Genomic DNA, 14,300 nt, shown 5'->3' with positions numbered 1-14,300 from the left:
AGAAAGAGAAAGAATTATAAAGTCAGAATAAACATAGTCTAGCCTTGCTCTCTGTGGATACTCTCTTGTGGGACATTTACCACAGGGCACAGCTAATTTTCTATCTGAAGTACTTGAACTGTTCTTGTGCAAACCTCTTTTTTCTGTTTTCCTCTATGATATTTTCATCTTTCCTTTATATTCAATTTCAACAATGATTACTATATTGTCTCAAAGTCTCATCTGCCCAAAGTTTCATTTTATTTTATATAATTTTGACTTGCAGATCTTTGAACTCCATTAACTAGTCTAAGGAAAGCTGTTTTGAAACTTGAAAGTGACTCAAGCTCATTTGCAGTGTCCTTGGGGAACCTCATGTGAAAGACAGTCAGGTAAAGTACCATATTTAAAAACAGGACTCAAAAACAGTGTTTTCGCTTGATGTGACCTCTAAAGGTGATGTTTTCAACAGCAACTTTTATCACAGTTGGAGAGACAAAGAATAGAATGAAGATACATCAAAAGGGAATCAAGCCCAGTCAGAACTAAACATTACTAAGATTCACACTTAATAACAAAGTACTACAAAGAGAAAGACATAAGGAGAGAGGAAGAAGGAGAAAAGGAAGGGTATTTTGGCAAACATTGTCAAAGTACATGATATTCTTGAAGGAATATCTCAGTGAAACCTATATATACAATGAATATATTTCAAAGTATAGCCCTGAGGCCTAGTCCCACACTTCATGTGTACTCTCAGAGATATTGTTTACCTAGGCAGCATCTTTCAGAAATCACAGCCATGTTAAATTTTAAGCTTTATTAGTGAAGTTTCAGAAATTTTATCCTGAGAGATGTATAAAGTGTGATTATTTCAAAGCATAACGCAGTTGCAGGCCTTTCTGCTTTTCTGCCCCATTTTTTTTCTTTCATCAATTATTTGTTTCCTTTCATTTTATAAGAGCACAGGATTCAAAGATTTTTAAATGTTCAAGTTAGATTCTTTTCCTGGGAGGGGTGATATTTGTGGTCAATTTGACATGATCTAGATTCTCTTAAAAATAAATATTTGCATATATATGTGAGGGATTTTCTAGAGTAAGCTAAGAGGGCTAAGGAGCATCAATATAGGGAGCACTGTTTCATGGCTGTGGTGTTAGATTACTATAAAGAAAAGAGCAAATTAAATATCAGTGACAACGTTCATTGCTTTCTACTTCTTAACCGCAAAAATGTCATAACCACTTGTCTCCTGTTCCTGATACAATGTCTTTGCAATTGCTATATACTGTGTACTTTTTACTCCTTTCTTAAGTTGACTTTGACAAGTAGTTTTTAAAACATGGGTGAGGGAACACTCTCATAGAAGCATGGGGAGGGAAATGGGATAGGGAGATTCTAGAGGGAAAACTGGGGAAGGGAATAACATTTGAAATGTAAATAAATAAAATATCCAATAAAAAAACAAATATGAAAAAAACAAAAACAAAAAAACAAAACCTGAGGTGGTGGTGGTGGTGGTGGTGGTGGCACATGCTAAGAAGGCTTAACTGACTCCATGACAGGATTCAAATTGGCAGTTCAGGAGACAAGGCTTAATTCTCTGGTTCCAAGGCCTCAGAAACTGCCCTTCCACCTGGCCTAAGGCAAGGAAAATGGCTCAACAGCAGCTTCCACACTTCCTCAACAGCAGTGTTCAGACCTTCCTGGCAACAGTTTCCAGCCCCCACTCCCTGGTAATGGTTCTAAAACGTCTCTAGAGATGGAGCAAGATCATCTACCTCATAATTCCCCTAATGTATTTTAAATCAGGCCTTGAGCTCAATTTGGAGGTGTCTGTATATTGCTAATTGGAAACTCCAGCATTCTGGACTTCTGCAGAATAAAACACTCTTTACATTTATATACTATATGAATCCAGGGCTTCATTCTTTGGTGAATCATGAACCCTTATAATGCCCTTAATTCCACTTCTTGGGAAGCAGAGTCAGACAGATTTGTGTGAGTTCAAGACCAGTCTGGTCTACAGGGCTAGTTCTAGTACATCCATTGCTTCATATACACAAACACACACAAACACACACACACACACACACACACACACACACAGAGAGAGAGAGAGAGAGAGAGAGAGAGAGAGAGAGAGAGAGAGAGCCTGTCTCAAAAGAAAGAAAATACCAAAAAGAAAATAGAAAAAATGAAAACATAAACAAAACCTATAAATAACTGGTATAGAAATTGATAACTAGAGTAATGTCTCTGTGATGAGCCTGAGATTTGTATGTCCCTGGTACCAGATTGCTGAAGGAATGTGGGGAATGTCTGAAAGTTTAGAAAGGCCTGGAATGCTGTAAGCAGAGTTTATTTAACATATGCATTTGGAAAACTACAAAGTCTAAAAAGGAACAAACAGTTCAGAGAAGCTTCTCAAGGTTCAGAGAAGAATGAAGATTCACCCAGGTTACTGAGCCATTCATATGATAATCTCACAATCTGCCTGAATTCTGCCATTGCCCAAAATCTTGGAGAATCAGACTTCAAAAGGAAAAAGCACAGATACATTTTGGATAGAAATTCTCAAAACAAGTTAGCACCAGGCTGTGTCAAGGTCATATCTTATGGCCAGGCTTGAGAAGATGATTGAGGGAGAGGGAGAGGGAGAGGGAGAGGGAGAGGGAGAGGGAGAGGGAAAAGAAGAAGAGGAAGAAGAAGAAGAAGAGAAAGAAGAAGAAAGAAGAAGAAGAAGAAGAAGAAGAAGAAGAAGAAGAAGAAGAAGAAGAAGAAGAAGAAGAAGAAGAAGAAGAAGAAGAAGAAGAAGGAGAAGAAGAAGCAGCAGCAGAGAGGAGAGAGAGAGAAGGAGAGAGAGAGAGAGAGAGAGAGAGAGACTGAGGTAGAAGGGGAGAAAGAGAGAACAAAAATATGAAGAATGCAGTTTGATGGGAAAGTGGGAACATTGAATGCTTTTGAGAAGTATAGTTGGAGAAATCAGCAGTAATTGCTTAAAGAGATTAGCATCATGACATAGAATTATGCTCTACATTGAACAACAGGATAATTGCTTTGAGCGCCTGTAAGCTTCCATCTTGAACTGTTCAAGTTCATTTGACAAGAGATTTTAAACTAACAGTTTAAGGTGGTTTTCCCCTCTATGATCAACTTTCATGGCTCCAGGGTGCAGGAAGGACGTGCAGCCTTGTTTATTTGGTGCTGATTTTACAGTCAGGATAAATAAAAGATCAAGGAGTCAGGGAGGTTCCTCCAAGGTGTCAGAAGACTCCTGAGGCTTAGCAGTGTGTGAATGAAAATTCTTTGTATTGTGCCTCTGAGAGAGTGTTATCTAAATCTGTGGAGAGATTTAGATTTCTTCTCTTTTCTTTCTTTTTTTTTATATTTTCCTTTTTTTATTAGATTATTTTCTTTATTTAGATTTCAAATGTTATCCCCTTTCCTGATTCCCCCACACACACACACCTGGCAACCCCCAATCCCACCCCCCTCCTCCTGCCTCCATAAGGGAATTCACCCACCCACCCACCCACCCTCTCCTACCTCACTAACACTGGCATTCCTCTACACTGGAGCATCGAGCCTTCACAGGACCAAGGTCCTCTCTTCCCATTGATGCTTTACAAAGTCATCCTCTGCTACATATGTGCCTGGAGCAATGGGTCCCTCCATGAGTACTCCTTGGTTGATGCTTCAGTCTCTAGGAGCTCTGGGGGGGTCTGGTTGGTTGATATTGTTATTCTTCCCATGGGGTTGCAAACTACTTCAGCTCCTTAAGTCCTTTCTTTTACTCCTCTATTGCGGACTCCATGCTCAATCCACAATGGAGATGAAATGATGCTGAAAATGTGAGGGCTACAGGATGCCTTTCCAAGGAGGCTGCAAGCATGGTGTGATGCTAGCTCAGATGAGAGAATGCAGGTACTTCAGAGAGAAGAGATAGAGACATGGATTCCTTGTAATATTGGAGTTTAGACAATCCCATCATGAACTCTACGTATTTAGAATAGAGATACCGGGTTTAATGCTTTCTCTGCTAATTTTTAGTCTTGCATTTGTGCATTCTTTTCTAGCTATGCCTACATTGCTGGTTTGGGGAACAGGAGTATTTACCCTGTGCCAGTATATGTCAAAACATGTAAACTATTGTATGGGATCATATTGGATCATATTTAACAAATTCTCTAACTCTGTGCATGCTAGTGTGTACACAAGAATGACACCATGTGAACATTGAAGTTGAAGGATAATCTGTAAAAGTTATATCCTCCCTGATCATGAGATACCCCAGTATCAGATTCAGAGACATTAGGCTTGGCAGTGAACATCTCTAGTCACTGAGATATCTCACGCATCCCACCCTTATACTTTTCAACAGAGTTAGAAGAGTTTGAAAAAAATGGAGAATTTTGAAATTTGACTGAGTATATTTTGTATCATCAGATGTCTATGTACCTGTGGGTTGTTAAAAGTGATATGTTTGCATGTTGAATTGGCAAAAATGAACTATGATGGTTCATAGTGATTTGTAATTGCCTTGTGGGAGGACTCGGGTATATTTTTGGAGAAGAAGCTAGATCAGGTCATTGAAATGGAAGGACCTACCCTAATTATGGGTAGAGCTCAAGGGGAGGGATGCCTCTGAATGGTTCTGCTCTACTAAACATATCCTTGGCTATAGAACGTATCCTTGAATTGCTACATTAAAATATGACCTTTGGAAAGGTGGAATAATTATACCCAGTATTATATATATATATATACATACATATATATATATATATATATATATATATATATATATATATATATATTCATCTATCCCATCTTTCTTCTCTTTCCATTTTGTCTTTCACTAAAAAAGAACATACTGTGATAAAAACTGTGTTGCAGTTTTATAACTCAGTTTCTTCACCATATACAATTTTAAAAGTCAGAAACAGTAAGTAATGTAAGTGGATTTCCTAATTGCTCAACTAAATCCCAGGAAAAGTTTCTGTCTTATTTTGAGCACTAAGTATTTCGTTTACAGAGTACTTAGGTCTTGTGGTCTCACTGGTAAACTGGAAATTTCATTGAAGTAATACTGTAAAAAATGATGGAACCTTATAGCACCTGAAGATGCCACTTCCTGTATCCAAACAGGAAACCCATTAAAGCAATAGAGATTCCAACCCACCTACAAAAATTTCAACCCAAACTTTAACCTGTCTACAAGTAATGCACTCACTGAGGAAAGAGCAGAGACTGAGGGAATGGTCAACCAATAGCTGGACTAACTTGAGACCCATCTCATGAGCTAATACCAATCCCTAACAATATTAATAATACTCTGTTATACTTGCAAACAGGAACATGTTGTATTTTGAGAGGCTCCACACAGCGGCTGACTCAGACAGGTACAGACATCAAGGCCAAACTATGAATGTATCTTGGGGACTTTTACAGAGGAATAGGAGGAATTGTGGGTCCCAAAGGGTATAGGAACTCCACAGGAACAGAGTTAACTAACCTGGACCTTTGGGGCTGTCAGAGACTGAACCACCAACCAAAGAATATACACGGGCTGAACCTAGGCTTTCTTGCTCATATGTACCAGATGTGCAGCTTGAGTTCTTGTGGGTCCAGAACAAATCCCCAAAGGTGTTGCCTCTACATGGAATATGCTCTACTAGCTGTGCTGCTATGTCTGGTCTCAGTGGGATAGGAAGTGCCTAGTCTCACAGATTCTTAAAGTGACAGCATGTCTATGGGGTAGAGGTAGGGGATGGGGGTGAGGGTGGGGGAGTTGGGAGTAGGGAGAGTGGGCAGGTGGTCTACCCAGAGGAGAAAGGGATAAGGGAGGGGGAAAGGATTGTGGGAGAGGGTGATGGAGGGGGCAGTGAGCAAGACTTAAAAATGAATAAGTTAAAAAAAAGATATTTTTGTAAAAAAAAAAAGAGAGAGATGGAACTTAGCACATTTAAATGTTTGTGAAGTTAACAATTTCAGTTTTTAAAATTATATAACTTGTATCAGATGCACTGTTTATTTGGGTAAGAATAGATTTAATAACAAGAAAATTACAGGCATTATATATTTGTTGTATGACATAAGTAGAATGTATCAACATGAAGACAAAGTTCTGAGTTCTTACTTAATTCTCCAGTTACTGTGACCTGAAAACTGACTTCACTGCACCTATTTCCTGTTGTAAAATATGGAAAACAATATTATCTATTTTGTGCAATCAGACATATGTCTGTGTGTGCAACATAATCTATAAGCCTGATTAGAACATAGTAGATTCTTAATAAGCACTATCAGTAATAATAATACCAAAAAAGCAAATTAAGATACATATGGTTTCAGTGTCTATGATGAGCCTAGACTAATACTATAAAAAATTTCATCTTGACTATACACAAAAGACAATTTAGAATCTTAATGTTCAAAACAAATTTCTTCACTGCTAATGAGAAATAATATCTTCTTGTAGCCATATTTGAGATTTTGCTTATGTACCTGTAGTTTGTTTCATTGGAAAAGTAGCTTATACATTATCCTTATTTAAATAAATTGTGAAAAATATCTCTCCAAGCCATAAAAAATACATGTAAACTGTGGTCTGAAATTATTTGTATACTTTTATGTGTGTGTGTGTGTGTGTGTGTGTGTGTGTAAAACTGAAAATTTAAATATGCCTGAGTACAATATATATATATATATATATATATATATATATATATATATATAACAAGAACCTAAAAGACAGGGATATGGCATACTTTATTAGAAGACAATTTGATTAGAAGAACACTGTAATGTGAATGTCTATTTTTTTCTTCCCTTTCTTTTGAATTCTCAGAAATATAAGATACACCTCACATAGGGAGGTGAGTTGCTCTCTCAAATTAACCTTGCACATCTTGGTGATTTTGAGGTGATGTCTAAATACAACAAAGCTAGAACTCAGTGTTATAGAGTGTCCAGGAACAGCAGAGAAACATTTTATAATCTTTATTTTAATCTATAAAGTTTTTATGATTAAGAAATTGAAGAAGCTTTTAACATAAGATGGCTAGAGATTTGGTATCATGGTTCATATTTCAGCTATAATTTTACATATAGGCTTTGTTGCTTTCTAATGTGGCAATATTTATAAAAATAGGACCATTAGGTGAGCACATAATTGGTCAAAATGCCCAGCATGAGCATAGAAAATTACAGTCTACAATCAATACTTTTATTCTTGCCCAAAGCAGACAGCATTCTTTCTCAAAATTTACAGCCTCTGTACTTCAATATCCAAATCACTGTATTTCCTCATTATTTCTGATGTCATGCATGTTAATTTGTTTCAACAACTACACTGAAATAATAAATATATACTGAATGTCCCTCATTTAAACTTCCTCATAGACTATGTTTGATGTTCTGTATTTCTTGAGACTCTCTTTAGATGTACAATCATCATTCTGATACTATTTACTTATTACTAGTGAAATTGATCAGTCATACCAGTAAATGTTTTAGAACTATCTTTCCAGGAAATCCCAAGGTCTGTTAAAGCACATGTTTTCAGTCTCTACACAATTTCATTTACATTTTTGTTGAGGCTGGCCTGCGGCTCTCATGTCCAGGTTCGAGCCTGGAAGGCATCTTGGAATCCGAAAGAGAGGGAAACTAGGCAACGAGAGAAAGAATGGAGCTAAGTCAAGACTTCCTGATCAAAGCTCAACTTTAATGTCAGGGAACACGCCTTATAAAGAAGAGAGGAGGCCCATTCCTGCCAAATCATCCTTGGAGCCCAGCTGCAGGTGACCACATGTAGGCTCCAGAACAGCTAGGCAGCAGGTAGCAGCAGCAGCAGTGGCAGTGATCCAGGGAGGCAGGCTCCACCCCAGGTGAGCTCCTAGTGACAACAAAGTCAAGCCTGGCTCAGCCTGCTTCAGGCTGCAGGGGAGGTTACACATTTTACTTAAACAAATTAATAAGTTGAGGGATAGAGAGATGGCTTACTGGATCAGAAAATTTACTCCTCTTGCAAAAGACAGCATTCCATACTTGGAATTCACATTATATAATTCACAACTGCCTATAGCTACAGCTCCAGGGAGATCTGATGACTCTGTCCTATGTGACCATTTATACATATATTCATGTACTGTAACATACACATGTAAACATTATTTAATAATAAAGTAAATATATAAAATGTCATGAATTGAAATTTTGAATTAAAGACACAATTATGAATTGGCTCATAACTCTCTCCAAATAGTATAAATGCTGATATAGGTTGGACTATTGGTCATTGCATATATAGTAACTGTCTACTGTCTTTTGTAGATATTAAAGGAAGGGAATAAACTTATATGATTTCCTTATAAGAATACCAAAAGGTTTAAAAATGTATACAAATATAACTTTATATCCCACATTCTTGTAAATTCTTGCATGTGAGTAGGTTAGTATGAATGTTTAATAAGAAATCCTTAATTTCTGTGTGGAAGAGATAGCTAGAAGAGAAGGTAGAAAGTTTATCACTGAATGTATAGTACATTAGTGCATCATTTGGGAAATAGAAAACTAAAGGGAAAGTGAGAATATATCAATCTCATAGTGAATTGATTATAACCTCACATTTTCCTTATTTTACCCTTCTGACTACAGAGCAGATGCTTGCAGCCAACCATTGGACTTACCACTGAGTTAAAAAAAAAAAAAAGTAGGATCTTAGTATTCACTACACAGTACTCTTTTTTTTTTTATTAGATATTTTCTTTATTTACATTTTAAATGTTATCCCCTTTTCTAGCTTCCCCTCCAGAAATTCCCTATCCCCTCCCACTCCCCCTGCTTCCCAGCCTACACACTCCCATTCTTGGTCCTGGCATTCCGCTATACTGGGGCATAGAACCTTCACAGGACCTAGGGCCTCTCCTCTGCTACATATACAGCTAGAGCTACAAGTTCCACCATCACACAGTAGTCTCTAAGGATGACTACAGTTCAAAATGCTTTAACATTGAGCCATAAATTATTCAACTCTCAAAACTCAGTAAAAATTAATCCTTCTGTCCTTGATTAGGAAGAAGAAAAGTTTTATGGAGGATGAGTGTTTCTTAAACACATAGTAAGGATAGTCAAACAAATCTAGAACATAAAAATACAAGCAAGGCCCTTCCACTCGACTCGAGCCCCGGGCTACCTTGCCAGCAGAGTCTTGCCCAACACCCGCAAGGGCCCACACGGGACTCCCCACGGGATCCTAAGACCTCTGGTGAGTGGAACACAGCGCCTGCCCCAATCCAATCTCGCAGAACCTGAGACTGCGGTACATAGGGAAGCAGGCTACCCGGGCCTGATCTGGGGCACAAGTCCCTTCCGCTCGACTCGAGCCCCAGGCTACCTTGCCAGCAGAGTCTTGCCCAACACCCGCAAGGGCCCACACGGGACTCCCCACGGGATCCTAATACCTCTGGTGAGTGGGACACAGCGCCTGCCCCAATCCAATCGCGCGGAACCTGAGACTGCGGTACATAGGGAAGCAGGCTACCCGGGCTTGATCTGGGGCACAAACCCCTTCCACTCCACTCGAGCCCCGGGCTACCTTGCCAGCGGAGTCGCCTGACACCTGCAAGGGCCCACACAGGATTCCACACGAGATCCTAAGACCTCTAGTGAGTGGAACACAACTTCTGCCAGGAGTCTGGTTCGAACACCAGATATCTGGGTACCTGCCCTGCAAGAAGAGAGCTTGCCTGCAGAGAATACTCTGGCCACTGAAACTAAGGAGAGTGCTACCCTCCAGGTCTGCTTATAGAGGCTAACAGAGTCACCTGAAGAACAAGCTCTTAACAGTGACAACTAAAACAGCTAGCTTCAGAGATTACCAGATGGCGAAAGGCAAACGTAAGAATCCTACTAACAGAAATCAAGACCACTCACCATCATCAGAACGCAGCACTCCCACCCCACCTAGTCCTGGGCACCCCAACACAACCGAAAATCTAGACCCAGATTTAAAAACATTTCTCATGATGATGATAGAGGACATCAAGAAGGACTTTCATAAGTCACTTAAAGAATTACAGGAGAGCACTGCTAAAGAGTTACAGGCCCTTAAAGAAAAGCAGGAAAACACAGACAAACAGGTAGAAATCATTAAAGAAAAACAGGAAAACACATCCAAACAGGTGATGGAAATGAACAAAACCATACTAGAACTAAAAGGGGAAGTAGACACAATAAAGAAAACCCAAAGCGAGGCAACGCTGGAGATAGAAACCCTAGGAAAGAGATCTGGAACCATAGATGCGAGCATCAGCAACAGAATACAAGAAATGGAAGAGAGAATCTCAGGTGCAGAAGATTCCATAGAGAACATCAACACAACAGTCAAAGAAAATACAAAATGCAAAAGGATCCTAACTCAAAACATCCAGGTAATGCAGGACACAATGAGAAGACCAAACCTACGGATAATAGGAATTGATGAGAATGAAGATTTTCAACTTAAAGGGCCAGCTAATATCTTCAACAAAATAATAGAAGAAAACTTCCCAAACATAAAAAAAGAGATGCCCATGATCATACAAGAAGCCTACAGAACTCCAAATAGACTGGACCAGAAAAGAAATTCCTCCCTACACATAATAATCAGAACAACAAATGCACTAAATAAAGATAGAATATTAAAAGCAGTAAGGGAGAAAGGTCAAGTAACATATAAAGGAAGGCCTATCAGAATTACACCAGACTTTTCACCAGAGACTATGAAAGCCAGAAGAGCCTGGACAGATGTTATACAGACACTAAGAGAACACAAATGCCAGCCCAGGCTACTATACCCGGCCAAACTCTCAATTACCATAGATGGAGAAACCAAAGTATTCCATGACAAAAACAAATTCACACAATATCTTTCCACGAATCCAGCCCTTCAAAGGATAATAACAGAAAAGAAGCAATAAAAGGACGAAAATCACGCCCTAGAACAACCAAGAAAGTAATCATTCAACAAACCAAAAAGAAGACAGCCACAAGAACAGAATGCCAACTCTAACAACAAAAATAAAAGGAAGCAACAATTACTTTTCCTTAATATCTCTTAATATCAATGGACTCAATTCCCCAATAAAAAGACATAGACTAACAGACTGGCTACACAAACAGGACCCAACATTCTGCTGCTTGCAGGAAACCCATCTCAGGGAAAAAGACAGACACTACCTCAGAGTGAAAGGCTGGAAAACAATTTTCCAAGCAAATGGACTGAAGAAACAAGCTGGAGTAGCCATTTTAATATCGGATAAAATCGACTTCCAACCCAAAGTTATCAAAAAAGACAAGGAGGGACACTTCATACTCATCAAAGGTAAAATCCTCCAAGAGGAACTCTCAATTCTGAATATCTACTCACCAAATGCAAGGGCAGCCACATTCATTAGAGACACTTTAGTAAAGCTCAAAGCATACATTGCACCTCACACAATAATAGTGGGAGACTTCAACACACCACTTTCTTCAAAGGACAGATCGTGGAAACAGAAACTAAACAGGGACACAGTGAAACTAACAGAAGTTATGAAACAAATGGACCTGACAGATATCTACAGAACATTTTATCCTAAAACAAAAGGATATACCTTCTTCTCAGCACCTCACAGGACCTTCTCCAAAATTGACCATATAATTGGTCACAAAACAGGCCTCAATAGATACAAAAATATTGAAATTGTCCAATGTATCCTATCAGACCACCATGGCCTAAGACTGATCTTCAATAACAACATAAATAATGGAAAGCCAACATTCACGTGGAAACTGAATAACACTCTTCTCAATGATACCTTGGTCAAGGAAGGAATAAAGAAAGAAATTAAAGACTTTTTAGAGTTTAATGAAAATGAAGCCACAACGTACCCAAACCTATGGGACACAATGAAAGCATTTCTAAAAGGGAATCTCATAGCTCTGAGTGCCTCCAAGAAGAAACGGGAGACAGCACATACTAGCAGCTTGACAACACATCTAAAAGCCCTAGAAAAAAAGGAAGCAAATTCACCCAAGAGGAGTAGACGGCAGGAAATAATCAAACTCAGGGGTGAAATCAACCAAGTGGAAACAAGAAGAACTATTCAAAAAATTTACCAAACGAGGAGTTGGTTCTTTGAGAAAATCAACAAGATAGATAAACCCTTAGCTAGACTCACTAAAGGGCACAGGGACAAAATCCTAATTAACAAAATCAGAAATGAAAAGGGAGACATAACAACAGATCCTGAAGAAATCCAAAACACCATCAGATCCTTCTACAAAAGGCTATACTCAACAAAACTGGAAAACCTGGACAAAATGGACAAATTTCTGGACAGATACCAGGTACCAAAGTTGAATCAGGATCAAGTTGATCATCTAAACAGTCCCATATCACCTAAAGAAATAGAAGCAGTTATTAATAGTCTCCCAACCAAAAAAAGCCCAGGACCAGATGGGTTTAGTGCAGAGTTCTATCAGACCTTCAAAGAAGATCTAATTCCAGTTCTGCACAAACTATTTCACAAAATAGAAGTAGAAGGTACTCTACCCAACTCATTTTATGAAGCCACTATTACTCTGATACCTAAACCACAGAAAGATCCAACAAAGATAGAGAACTTCAGACCAATTTCTCTTATGAATATCGATGCAAAAATCTTCAATAAAATTCTCGCTAACCGAATCCAAGAACACATTAAAGCAATCATCCATCCTGACCAAGTAGGTTTTATTCCAGGGATGCAGGGATGGTTTAATATACGAAAATCCATCAATGTAATCCATTATATAAACAAACTCAAAGACAAAAACCACATGATCATCTCGTTAGATGCAGAAAAAGCATTTGACAATATCCAACACCCATTCATGATAAAAGTTTTGGAAAGATCAGGAATTCAAGGCCCATACCTAAACATGATAAAAGCAATCTACAGCAATCCAGTAGCCAACATCAAAGTAAATGAAGAGAAGCTGGAAGCAATCCCACTAAAATCAGGGACTAGACAAGGCTGCCCACTTTCTCCCTACCTTTTCAACATAGTACTTGAAGTATTAGCCAGAGCAATTCGACAACAAAAGGAGATCAAGGGGATACAAATTGAAAAAGAGGAAGTCAAAATATCACTTTTTGCAGATGATATGATAGTATATATAAGTGACCCTAAAAATTCTACCAGAGAACTCCTAAACCTGATAAACAGCTTCGGTGAAGTAGCTGGATATAAAATAAACTCAAACAAGTCAATGGCCTTTCTCTATACAAAGAATAAACAGGCTGAGAAAGAAATTAGGGAAACAACACCCTTCTCAATAGTCACAAATAATATAAAATATCTTGGCGTGACTCTAACTAAGGAAGTGAAAGATGTGTATGATAAAAACTTCAAATCTCTGAAGAAAGAAATTAAGGAAGATCTCAGAAGATGGAAAGATCTCCCATGCTCATGGATTGGCAGTATCAACATTGTAAAAATGGCTATCTTGCCAAAAGCAATCTACAGATTCAATGCAATCCCCATCAAAATTCCAACTCAATTCTTCTACGAATTGGAAGGAGCAATTTGCAAATTTGTCTGGAATAACAAAAAACCTAGGATAGCAAAAAGTCTTCTCAAGGATAAAAGAACTTCTGGCGGAATCACCATGCCAGACCTAAAGCTTTACTACAGAGCAATTGTGATAAAAACTGCATGGTACTGGTATAGAGACAGACAAGTAGACCAATGGAATAGAATTGAAGACCCAGAAATGAACCCACACACCTATGGTCACTTGATCTTCGACAAGGGAGCTAAAACCATCCAGTGGAAGAAAGACAGCATTTTCAACAATTGGTGCTGGCACAACTGGTTGTTATCGTGTAGAAGAATGCGAATCGATCCATACTTATCTCCTTGTACTAAGGTCAAATCTTAGTGGATCAAGGAACTTCACATAAAACCAGAGACACTGAACTTATAGAGGAGAAAGTGGGGAAAACCCTTGAAGATATGGGCACAGGGGAAAAATTCCTGAACAGAACAGCAATGGCTTGTGCTGTAAGATGGAGAATTGACAAATGGGACCTAATGAAACTCCAAAGTTTCTGCAAGGCAAAAGACACCGTCAATAAGACAAAAAGACCACCAACAGATTGGGAAAGGATCTTTACCTATCCTAAATCAGATAGGAGACTAATATGCAACATATATAAAGGACTCAAGAAGGTGGACTTCAGAAAATCAAATAACCCCATTAATAAATGGGGCTCATAACTGAACAAAGAATTCTCACCTGAGGAATACCGA

Source organism: Mus musculus, chromosome 2, assembly GCF_000001635.26.
Source record: "Mus musculus strain C57BL/6J chromosome 2, GRCm38.p6 C57BL/6J".
Classification (NCBI taxonomy): domain Eukaryota; kingdom Metazoa; phylum Chordata; class Mammalia; order Rodentia; family Muridae; genus Mus; species Mus musculus.
This window is presented reverse-complemented; position numbering follows the sequence as displayed.